The 10,992-nt window shown below is 39.2% G+C and overlaps 1 pseudogene; it reads left to right on the top strand.

Annotated features, from left to right (window-relative positions):
* Nucleotides 1–453: 453 nt before the first annotated feature.
* The window catches only part of LOC149219533 (uncharacterized), an 89,406-nt pseudogene continuing 78,867 nt past the window's right edge, over nucleotides 454–10,992 (top strand).

Genomic DNA, 10,992 nt, shown 5'->3' with positions numbered 1-10,992 from the left:
ATTCGAGAGACAAAGGTTTTCTAGGTGTTCGTGGAGGCAAGCATCCGAATGTGGATCAACCGAAGGCTGTTCCTATCTCCCACGGTTTGTAACAGCTTGTAAAGCTCGGCAGAGTTTAAGGTGGATATGCATAACCTGTATATCTAGGCATGCAAGGATCTAGTACAGAAATGGGTGAAGCTTCCATTCATCACAACGGATGATGCGATCTTCACAGTGATGGAGTCATGGCCTTTAGAGTGGTGCACCCTGGAGTTGGCAGTGATGGAGAAGGTTGTAGCCCAGCAAAGGAAGAAGGAAACCAAGTTGCGCATAGCACAACTGGCTAAAAAGAGGCGACAGGAACAAGAAGCAGCTACACAGCAGAAGACAGCTGATGCAGCAGTAGCGGCACAAATGGTAGAAAGCACAATAGCGCCAACAGAAGAGCCCAAGGAGGGCTAGGAGATGTCCATGGGGCAGCAGACCAGGGAAGTGGATAGGACAAAAGAGTGCATGGACCCCAGTTCAGCATCGACCCAACTCGAGCGGTCACATCTCCCTAAGAAAGCAGCTCCCAGGAAGAAGGTGAAGGTGACAAAGAAGTTCGTTGACTCGATCACGCTCACAGAAGGTGATATGTTTGACATCAATGAAACGGTTCGTAAGGTCACAAATGACATGCTCCAGGAAATGAGGATGGAGCAGAACACTGTGTTGGGGGCGCTCAGCATGGAGCTACAAGGCTTATAGGTACAACCCCCCCAAACATGTACAATGGCTCCGTACATCACAGCAGGAACCGTAGAGGTTGAATAGATGCTGCGCATCCGTAGGGACAACCCTTTTGTGTTTCCCGAAGTTGCCCTAGTAGCAACAAGCAAGGTTGACCAAGTTGCGATGAGCAGCATGAAAGACATCGGCTTAAACTTGGCAGTGCTGCTGCGTGAAACCCTGTACTAGTTATAGGATGGGGTCATCACAGAGCTCCGCGCCAGGGGAGGCCACATGATCCAGGTCTTGAATAAACAGAAAGTCAACATGGATCAGCTAAGCCTCTAGCGTGATGAGCTGGTTGTGCAGGCTCGCAGACTGGGGAAGGCGGTAGAGGATGCATATAGGAGCATCTCAGAGTTGGCAATGTTGGAAAAACTACCAGCAGCAGAGCGAGTCCACCGATTGGCGGCCAGATTCTGCGAGGCCAAGAAGGAAATGGCGAAGGTTCAATTGGAGCTGAACCTACAAATCGCCGAGCTACAGTTGAAGGCATAGCCTTCCACACCCCCAGAGGTCAAAGAGCAGCATGCCCGCGCTACCCAAACGGGGTTGGAGCAAATTGGCCAAGCAGTACAGGACTGCACAAGGATGTTGGATCAAGCATTAACCATGTTTACATACATGCAGGAAGATCCAAACCTACAACGCCTAGAGATAGAGGCGCGCAAGCTGCAGAAGGAGTATGATAGTGTCCGGGGGACCATGCAGATGGTTGTCCTTACTCAACGACTTGCAAAACTCTAGCAGGCATGGGCACTAAAGGACCAGTTAGACGCCACGCAAAAAAAATAAGCCTTGCTTAAAGTGCGCATCCAACCATGGATCGATGAAGCTTTCACAATTACAGCTACCATTGAAGGAAAGCTTGCACAAATGTAGCGAATTAATGCGGTTAGACAGGAATGTGACCCTGCTCACGAAGGTTCAGAGATACGTGTGCAACAAGTACAGTAGATAGCAGAACAGTGTGCCATGGACACCCAAGCTGCGCGAGACCAATTGGATGGACTACGCGCAAATATCGCCGCACCAACGGAGTGACTCGGGATGAGTCACAATGATTGTGTTGGGGGCCTGTTGGGCATGGGATCCCCCGCAGTAGGTTTTGGGGTTTAAAGCCCAACTTTTGGTCGAAGATGGTGTAGAACTTTGCGAAGTACTGGCGCGGAGCACAAATTGTATAATCGAGTCATAGGGTTGTCCGTCCTAAGAATGGTAATTTAATTTAAAGTTGTGTCAGCCTACCCATGGTCCACGGACCATGCGATTGTATAAATAGAGCAAGGCTCTAAGTGTAAAGATAGCTTAGCTTAGTAGATAATAGATAAAGATGCGAAGGCATGGTTAGATCCTAGAGTGGAATCTGAAGTGTACTAGGTCATAGTGGTAGGAAGAGGTTCTGCAGCTCAGTGCGTAGTGGCCTAGTAGAGTCCATAGCTGAGTGCGTGGACCCCTGCAGCCGAGTGCATAGGGCGGAGTCAGATTTGTACTTGGAATTGAAAGTTAATAAAGAGAATTTTGTTCTATGCACCTATTCTTGAATTTGTATTTTGATGTTATGCATTACTTTTACTTTGTTATTTACTACGTGCACTTGATGAATACTCGTATGAATTCTTATATGTGAATTTAATCTAAGTAATCAGCTAAAGAAGACTAATTAAGGAAGACTTGGGTAAATAACACAGGTTGCACTGCAGCTAGAACTGCACGAAGACAGTATCACAAGGCGCGGGGTGGCCGCAGGTGCACATAGCATACTAAGTGTGAAGGCTGGACCTCGTACCAATCACCACATATCAGACATCCCCGAGGTGTGAAAACCTTGTTCTAGCACCCTCCCATACTACTTCGGGTGAGACCTCAGTCCGCGCTCCATGGATTGTTGCCGAAAGGGCCAGTAGTACCGGGATTTGCTTGGTTAAATCACTTCCGAAACTGGGTCAGGCCCCACTAAGCCAACAAGGTAATTCTACCAAACTTGAGTTGTAATTTATGAATTGTCTTTCTAGTTGAATTGTAGTAAGTAGGTTCTTTTTGGTAGAAGCCAACACCCCTCATTTGTTGATCTCGAATTATTGAGAAAATGACTCAAATTGATGAGTTATTAGAGTTACTGAATACTCTAATACTCTCTGCTATCAACAAAACAAACACACTCAACAAAGCAACTTTTATATATGTCCTAAATTGTTTACAATATTTATAGAACAAAATTGAATTTATCCATCTTGAATTATAGCTTGAACAAGATGAATTATATTAGAAGAATAAACATTATAAACTAGTACTTGTTTAGAATGATTCTTTGTTTGAGTTTGAGAAAACATTCTATGAATAGCCACTACATGATCAAATCAGTGATGCCACTTTAGGAGCACATTCAAATAAACATAAAAAAGTCACCTCACTCTTCCTAATGTCATCATCATATCTTGGGAAGAAGTCATTAGCAACATGTGTATAATTAACTCTTGGATATGAAAATAAAGTGATATTTAACATTTTAGACTGCTCCAAACCAATCTAGCTCAAGAGTATTGGGTTCTTTCAAGAAATCTCATCTTTACCCACTCCACTTTTGCATCATATTCCTAAATTCCAATATTGTCATCGAAATGGCCACCTGAAAGATCAATGTTTCAATATTCATTCTTGTGAGTATTTTAGAAAGCATAGCCATCCTTCATATAGACTTTCCAATCATAAAACACCTACAAGGGTAAATATTCACCTTGATTGGATCACTTTTTTTATGAATGACCATAGCTAGAACTAGAGTTGGTAGCCAAAGCCTAGAATCTTGAGCGCAATTTGGTTTGTGGTCTTCTAAAAATCACCATTCAATAGAAGACTTACAACTTCTACTAGACAACAATTTGTGGTCATCTTTGAAACAACATTAGATAACACTTTCTTTTTCGCATAAGACATCAATTTAGAACTATATTTGTAATTATTCTAAGAACTATTTCAAGTTAAGTTCTAAAGTTGCTAGTTAACCTTAAACAATCATTCATCAAAACAATTTGGCTTCTCCTACCATTTGTTTGTGATCTTCCTTAAAACAACATATTCCTATAATATATTTATTCCTAGAGTATATTTAACTATTGGATACTATCTGCTTACATTTTTCAGCTCTATTTTTTCACTCTCATACACCTTAAAAGAAAAAAGGTTTCAAACCTTATATTTAAACATTATGGAAAATTTACATTATTCATCTGCGAGGAATATGAAAAGTCATAAATGAACTTGAATAGTCTTTGAGAATCCCAAAGGCCTCTTAAAAAAATAAAACGCAAAAACTAAAAGTCACATAATATTATATTATATTTGAATCTATGTATCTGGTTAAGACTTATCCTTCCATTTATGCCTACCTGACACTTTTCTTATCCAGCATAATCTCAAGGACTCTTTGTAAAAATTAAACATTTTGTAGAGTCAAAGAAGAGAGAAGCAACTGAATGTCTTTAATATAAAATTTCAAGCACATTTATCTCATACACCTTCACTTTTGAACTTTGAAAATGGTGGACACTCTCTCATAGGTTTTTGAGTTGCCAAACTATTTGATTGAAGAGATGTTGACATGTGTGCTAGTAGAATATATCTGGAAACTAGGCACCCTCCACAATGAATGGAACAAAAGTCCATGGTTGATCGCAAGTGATGTGAACAACAATTGGGATTGTGAGGCATACTCCACCCACTCAGGAAAATGGAAGAGCACCCCTCTATCCCTTCCCTTCATGAATTTGTATCAAGAAGATGCAAAGCAAATTCTTGCTCCCTTCAGTTAGCTAGCATCAACCACAGGGTTGTTCTTGTTTCAAAGAAATGTGAACCACTCCAAATATAGTTTTAAATTTTGGAGAAGGCATTTATCTTAGCAAGTGCAGATTCTGAAATATTTGAAAACTTTCAATTACGCCATCAAATTTTCAAAAATTCTCTTTTTCAAATTTGGATTTTGAAATATTTCAGAAATCCAAAGTATATCATCAAACTTTCAAAAATTATTTTTTTCCTGATACAAATTCTGAAATATGTCGAAAATGTTTAGTACACCATAGGAGCTAAACTTCCTCGAAATAGTTCTCTGAGCATCATGGCTAGCTAAGACTTGGTTGTCATAGGGGCTGCAATAATGCTACAATAATCTTCCCCATTGGAGCCGTCCAAAGTGGAATTTGGCCCTAGTTGCCAATTTTAACAACTATTTACGTGGTTGAAATAATTTCAAGATGCATAGATGTTTGGCCTATCTAACTTAATAATGGGCAATTTTAGAAAAGCATTTGAAATTATGGTTACAAATCATGTTAAGATTATGAATTAAAAATAGTTGTATAATGTTTTGTCAAGTTCTGGTGCAACAATAAATCAACTCTCAAATCTATTTTAGTAATATGTTTTATTTCTAGTTTTAGTTCCATTTGAGGAATCCACTGACAGTACATTTTGAATTAAGGTGTTTCATCCAAATAGTAATATTTCTTCATGTTTTTTGGAGCTTTGAATTGAAATTTCATACCTTGCCAATATGCTTGTGGAATTTTACTTACCTTTTCATTTATTTATGTGCAAAAATAGACGGAGTTCTTTTATAAAATTACTATCAGTGAAGAGAATTCTATCGTTGGAGTGGCGAAGTTTCGAGAAGGTTGTACATTTGTTGAAACTCGTGATTTGCTTTTATCTAGGATGGAACAAGTTTAAATCCAAAGCAATAGAAAAAATGGAAAGTTTATACAACACTTGTAGGCATCACTAGGCACATTTGATGTGGAATAAGAGTGTTGAAATGTAGTGGAAATAATACCAATGTTTGAAAACATTTAAGTGAATGTGGAGGGACCTATGCATAAACAACCAAGAGTTGAAAATATTTCTTTGTTAGTGGAACAATCCATAGTTGTTATCCTAGTGTATTGGCATCTTGGGAAAAAAAAAGTTAAAAGTTTAATGGAAGAGTTTGTCAATGAGAAAATTACTCTCAAAGTATATTCAGAAAAGGCAGAATCTAAAATATAGAGCCATTGTGAAATTTGTGGCATTGATTATGGAACAGGTGATGTATCCTTGGTAGTGCGAACAACACACAACTTGAAAAACCATCATATGAAAGCAAGGTCCCATCGATAATGCCTATCAATGCCAGGTGGTACTGAAATTCCTTCATGTAACGAAGTACGATAGACAATGATGGTTGGAGATCAATTTCATATTGATCAAGAAATCAAACTTCTAGATGATTTCAAAAATACACAAGAGCCTAATTTGTTCAAGGCGGTGGAAGCAACACTTGCATACTATAAGGAAATGAAAAAGTGAGAGTGGAATGTACACGATGCAATAAATGGTTTTGTTTAATGCCAACAATTGGTAATATTGTCAGTTCTCTAAATGAACATATGAAATCAAAAAAGCACACTGCTACTACTACAAATGAGGGTTCACGTGAGGAGATTGGGCTAAGGAGTGTCATAGTTGGAAGACCCAAGAAGCCTACCAATGATAAGTCCCAACAAAGTTTGACTAGGTTCTTGGTCCGATTATCACCATCAGTATTACATACACTAGTACAAAATGGATAATTAATTACTAAAAACAACTAAAATCTGCATATAAATGACCATTTATCAGTTGTGTTACACTAAAATTTGTCACCATGACTATTTGCAGTTAGTATGGCTCCATCAATAACCATACTGTCCTCCTTGGCAAGTCTTATACCTCTGCTCCTCATGTCAAACTCCAAAAAAGAGAGAAAGCCTTTAAAAAATCAATATAACTCTGGTTCCGCACTTTCTCTTACTTTTACCTGTGTGCCCACACCTCAAGTACATGATACCTACGTACTTGTACGCTTTGTCTGTAAAGGGTTGGGTGCGTACCCCTGTAAAAGTCAAAAGGCGCAAGTTTTACTTCAAAAAACTTACTTGCGGTCGATTCTAGAGCATTCTAGAAGATGGTTTGACGTGGATTGAGCGCCTCCAGATGGTTCATGCATCCCAATGAAAGAGGAACTTATCCCATGAAGAGGGGAGCTATCCCTTTGAAAGAGGGGCTTATCCCATTGATGGTGGACCTGATTAACTTCCTCCAAAGCATTATAAATACAGGCATTGGGCTAGAGGCAAGAGAGGTTGAAAGCTGAACATTCCTAAGGGTAGATGCTGCTGAAATTAGGACTCCCTTATAGAGCTTGAGAGGAGAGATGACATTCCTTTCTTAGCTTCATTTGGAAGTGGGTGAGCTGATCAAAGTAGAGGAGAACTCTTGCTGGACCCTGGGAGGGACCTGCACAACACCAAGGCATTGGTTGTAAGGTTTCTTTTGTTTCCAATTAATACAGGTGTCCGCGAGGATAGTTCCTTTTCCTGTGCCAACCTCGTTAAAAAATGAATCAGGTGCGAGGATAGTTTTTTCCTGTATCAACCTCGTTAAAAAATGAAACAGGCTAGTATGAGGACAGTTCTTTTCCTGTGTCAACCTCATTAAAAAATGAATCAGTTGTTATGAGGACAGTTCCTTTTACTGAGTCAACCTCATCAAAAAATGAATCAGGTAGAGTTTAGGTTATATAGGTAGATATGAGCATAGTTCCTTGTCTTGTGTCAAGCTCATTTTCAAACATGAAACAAGGGTTTGAGGATAGTTCTTTTCTTGTGTCAACCTCCTTAAAAAATGAAACAACTCCCTTTTTGAGTCGAATCTTTTCAAAAACTTGAAAGTAAACCTTCATTCCATCCACCTAGTTGAATGTAATGAAGCTTGGGGGGCATGTACCTCGCTTTGCATCATTATGCTGGGGGCATGCGAACTTTTTGAGCATGGTTCCTTGTCTTGTGTCAAGCTCGTTAAAAAATGAATCAAGGATTTACGAGGAAAGTTCCTTGTCTTGTGTCAACCTCGTTAAAAAAATGAAACAAGGATAGGTTAAATAGGTAGATTGTAGAGAGTAGAAGCGAGGATAGTTTGTTCCTCTCTCAACCTCGTTAAAAAATGAAATTGGATGTTTCGAGGAAAGTTCCTGTTACTGAGTCAACCTCGTTAAAAAATGAATCAAGTTCGAGGATAGTTCCTTGTCTTGTGTCAACCTCGTTAAAAGATGAAACAAGGATAGGTTATATAGGTAGATTGTAGAGAGTAGTTATGAGCATAGTTCCTTATCTTGTGTCAAGCTCGTTTAAAAAATGAAACAAGGGTTTTGAGGATAGTTCTTTTCCTGTGTCAACCTCACTAAAAAATGAAACAACTCCCACGAGTCTTTCCAAGATTTCGAAAGTAAACCTTCATTTCATCCACCTGGTTGAATGCAATGAAGCTTGGGGGGCATGTACCTTGATTTGCATCATTATTCGGGGGGCATGCGAACTTATAACAAGCATGGTTTTTCGTTTCAAGCTTGCGTAAACATGAAACCGAATCCGAAAATAGTTCTTTTTCTATTTCAAGCTCGTTAAAAAATGAAACAAATCCTCCTCTAATTAAGTCGAGAGTTTGACTAGATCTCATAAATGTTAAATTGTATATTTAGGTTAGTTATTTCAGTTTTTGCATAATTTTCTTACAGTTTTAGGTCGAGTCTTACAAATGATCTCGTAACTGAACCTTCATTCCATCCAGCTTGTACTTAGTTGAATGAAATGAAGCTGGGGGGCATGCGCTCTAGCAGTTACGCTTAGGGCGCATCAAGCACAGTTTTCTCTCTGTTTCAAGCTTGTGTAAAAATGAAACTACTTTGAAGCATAGTTTTTCTCTGTTTCAAGCTTTTGTAAAAATGAAACCTATCTTGAGTCAATTTCAGTTATTTTCAAGACTCGTTAAACTCATGAAAATCTCGAGAATATTTTGCTATCTTTCATTCTCGTAAAACAAATGAAAATGCCGAGTTCTTTCCGTCTTTTCCTGCTCGTAAATTAAATTGAAAGTCGGCCATATGAGTACATTTTTATCATTTTTTCGAACTCATTAAAACTTACGAAAAAGTGAAAACCATGAGTACATTTTTATCATTTTTTCGAACTCGTTAAAACTTACGAAAAAGTGAAATCGTAGAGTCATCTTTAAGCCCTTTTCTGACTCCTAAAACATGAAAAGATTGCCGAGCGTTTCTTTTACACTCGTTAAAACGAAATTAAAAGACGGTCCACTTATAGCTCTTTTCCGACCGTAAAAACATGAAAAGATTGCCGGATTTTTGTCGTTTCAAATTCGATATTGGTTATGAAACGACGTGTCATTGATCGTTTTTTTACTTTTTCGGGTCAGTGACACTAATAACGAAAAGTGCTCCTTGGTCGTAAAAGATCAAGCGGTTCTCTCAAGTATTATTTTATACTTTTTCGGGCTTGGGAGACGCAAATTTATGAAAAAGGTCAACCCTAGAGTCTTCTTAAGTTTTTCAGACTCTCTAAAATTGAAAAACACCGAGTTTCTCCTATACTGGACTCATTAAAATTTCACAGTAAAGGACCTGTTCAATTACAAACAAGAACGAACCACTCCTTCTTAGGGTTCGAATCTAAACTAAGTTGGACTCATCCAAAGGATGAGCTTATAATCAAGCAAATGTTATCCTCCTCAAGCTTGTAAAAAATAAAGAGGTACTTGCCAGAAATGGTGGGGGAAAAGAGAGAAAAATGAGCCTATTTGTTATCCTTTGTCTCAGAAAAACCTTATCACCACTCTTGAACACGACACTTTTCATTCACCTGGGTTGGGAAATCCTTTGCCTAACAGTTGATCAAACCACATTGAAAGTCTTCAGCCGGTTTCTGGGTATTAACTTTGGGTCAATTGTCACCAAGCCATCTGTTGTGTCGTTATGAGCCAGTCCTTACAGCTACATTTCTTCAACTTGACCTATGATTTCGTGTTGTGGGCTTGCCTACGACAGATCGCTTTCTATCGACATTAGCACATTATCTAGAAAGATGATCTAGGAATCATCAGTACCTTGAAATCTGCATGCCTCAATGGCAGGTTTCTCGCCTTTGACGACAGTTTACATCATTGACTTTCGATCGAAGGATTCCGTGACATGTTCGACATCAACACATTCATTCGCATCTCATGGATTGTACTGGGTACTTTGAGAACCATTGACATCACTGGTGGTCTCTCTCACACTTGTTAACATTTTACATCATCGACTGGTAATCAAGTGGTTTCTACCATGTTCAAAATCAATTCATTTATTCGCATGGATAGAATCGTACTATTTTGGGAAGCAGAAATGAAGACCCTGGATCTAGTTTCCGCCATCCAGGCTGCGAGGAGTTTTGTATTCATTATACAGTAGACTAATTATAAACAGATGGCTGCGTCCATACTGTGTCTACATATGTCTATGACTATGATGTACTGCGAAATCATTCCTATATCAGAGTAGTAGTTAGTTTGTTAGTTAAGTTTTTGATCTGAGTATGGGAATGCCTACCTCAGCGATGATATGATCTCATATATGTATTTTGTGTTGAATATTTGCAGGTTCCGACTGGGCTCTCCACAAGATAATCCTCGAAATGATAAAGTGCTTCACCCTTCCTAGATGATATAAAACCCTGATTTACTACAGACCTCGCACTTTAGGGGGCAATTTGTTACACTAAAATTTGTCACCATGACTATTTGCAGTCAGTATGGCTCCATCAATAACCATACTGTCCTCCTTGGCATGTCTTATACCTCTGCTCCTCATGTCAAACTCCAAAAAAGAGAGAAAGCCTTTAAAAAATCAATATAACTATGGTTCCGCACTTTCTCTTACTTTTACCTGCGTGCCCGCACCTCAAGTACATGATACCTGCGTACTTGTACGCTCTGTCTGTAAAGGGTTGGGTGCGTACCCCTGTAAAAGTCAAAAGGCACAAGTTTTACTTCAAAAAACTTACTTGCGGTCGATTCTAGAGCATTCTAGAAGATGGTTTGACATGGATTGAGCGCCTCCAGATGGTTCATGCATCCCAATGAAAGAGGAACTTATCCCATGATGAGGGGAGCTATCCCTTTGAAAGAGGGACTTATCCCATTGATGGTGGACCTGATTAACTTCCTCCAAAGCATTATAAATACAGGCATTGGGCCAGAGGCAAGAGAGGTTGAAAGCTGAACATTCCTAAGGGTAGATGCTGCTGAAATTAGGACTCCCTTATAGAGCTTGAGAGGAGAGATGACATTCCTTTCTTAGCTTCATTTGGAAGTGGGTGAGCTGATCAA

Source organism: Pinus tabuliformis, chromosome Q, assembly GCF_031772625.1.
Source record: "Pinus tabuliformis cultivar Carrire ecotype Pingquan chromosome Q, CPIR1, whole genome shotgun sequence".
NCBI lineage: Eukaryota > Viridiplantae > Streptophyta > Pinopsida > Pinales > Pinaceae > Pinus > Pinus tabuliformis.
The sequence above is the reverse complement of the archived record's forward strand: the minus strand, read 5'-3'. Positions and strand labels throughout refer to the sequence as shown.